Raw genomic sequence first — 2,034 nt, 5'->3', positions numbered from 1 at the left:
GGGTTGTGTCAGCTATAACAACCTTCAATACCTGTTGGCAGTAAAAAAGAAAAATATTTCGTTCTGCTATAGAAAATAGAATAAAAGTGTAATAGTTTATCATACTTGAATATTAAAAGGTGAGGGGGGGGGGGTAAAGCATGATTTATTATATCTAAGGTTGCTTTTTACCTTTATCAAAAGTTGATGTGAAATTTTAGTTTATGTTATTGCACATTAAAAAGACAAGTTTTGTCATATTGTAGACTTGAAACTGAAAAGGGGGCTTTCAAATTGAGTTCCTTTTAAAAAAAGGAACTAAATTTGTTTACTTGCATTGTTTTCTTGTATTTAAATTACTTAGAAAATAAGATTTAGTAGTAAAATAAATTATCTTATCAGATTATTGGCCATGAATACTTGATCTCTAAAAGAATCGTGAGCTGCAGCCTTAGTTCTGCCACTAAAGTAGTTTTCTCACAAATCTTACCATTCTTTAGTCCCAGATGATGCACACAGCTCTTTATGTTGTGAAGATGTATCTATTATGGCTAAGCCATTTTAGACAGAAGGTGGGAAAACTATTTAAAATCTGTCGCCGTTGTTTTGAATTTGCCATATGTGAATGTGTGAAGCTAGAAGTCCAGTGCAGCACTCTATGAAAAGCAACTGGAAGCTTTCCTCCTTGGTGGCACCAACCGTCGGGGTTTAGTAGTTATAGAGGGTCAAAAAGGCCACAGCTCTATAAATAAAATACAACCTTAAATAATTAAATGTACTGATAGAAACTGGAAAATTGAAAAGTAATTTATTACGTAAATAAATTGAGCATTTTATATTTCAACAACTAATTTTATAAAAAAGAAAAGAAAAACACAAAAAAATACTTTAAGATCCCACCGAGGACGTCAGGTTTTTTTTTTTTTTTTTTAATCAGGCATTGCCATCAAAATCAGCGTGAAGCCAACACTTACCTGGTCACATTGGTCTGAGGTGAATTTGCAGTTACGGCTAGCCAATCGGGCTTTGTTACCACTGCAGGTCTTAATGCTCAATTCCGTTTTTTTCTGAAATTTTATTTTATTGCAAGGTCTTTCCCATTACTTGTAAAATGGTGCCTACATCTGAGTCTAATAAGAACTGTATGTGACTCCAAACTGACATGCATGTGAAAAAGAACAATATTAATAACTTTGAGCAGCACGCTTTGACCAAGTAAACATAAAAGAAATATGTTTTATGCTTTAAAGTGTCCGAGAGAAGCCACTTAATTTGTCAACAGATGCTGAAGGGGAAGTACGGCGATAAAAAAAGAGCAAAACTCTGGCATTTTACAAAGATTTGGCTGCACAGTGGTCTATTGGATGCAGCCGGAATGGAGGGGCAGGTTGTACACAAATGTTACACGGCCATGCGCTACGTCCCTCATTCACACAGTTTCGATATGAGCTGCCTAATTTGACTTGAGAAGAATGTTCTTTGGATTTATTAATGAGGTCTAACATCTCACTGTGGCAGCAGGCAGCTGCCATCACTCTTGCTGATGCTAAACGCCATCACTTCCAGTCACTGCTGGCACAAATGTCGATGGCAAGTGACAAAAAAGAAGCATCAAATCCACCTTGGTGGTTCCCACTGGAGTCTCATTCAAAAAGTTCAGATACGAATTGTATCCAGGACCACATATGGAAGTGGCTCAAATGTGAAAAGACACCCTCCAAATATCAGATGTGGGCCACATTTGCCTGAACTAGGAACGGGCTTCAGTGACAGCTTAACCAGCCATGAAACAATTACAGAAGTAAATGCTATGATTTTAACATACAAGTTAAAATTTTACTTTGTACTTTTAATTATCTTTGGACTTAATAAGGTTGCATAGATGAATCAATATGGAAAAATTTATACCAATAAATACAATGTTATTTCAGTTCTTAGATTTAAAAAAAAAAATGCTTTTTTTTTTTTAAATGGAGGCACTTCTAAGCTTCCGTATTGTCAGAATAAATTGATTATGTTGAGAAAATGTGCTTAGAGAAAACCACAAACCAGTTC

This window comes from Fundulus heteroclitus, chromosome 5, assembly GCF_011125445.2.
Source record: "Fundulus heteroclitus isolate FHET01 chromosome 5, MU-UCD_Fhet_4.1, whole genome shotgun sequence".
Lineage (NCBI taxonomy): Eukaryota > Metazoa > Chordata > Actinopteri > Cyprinodontiformes > Fundulidae > Fundulus > Fundulus heteroclitus.
Note: the sequence above shows the minus strand (reverse complement) of the source record.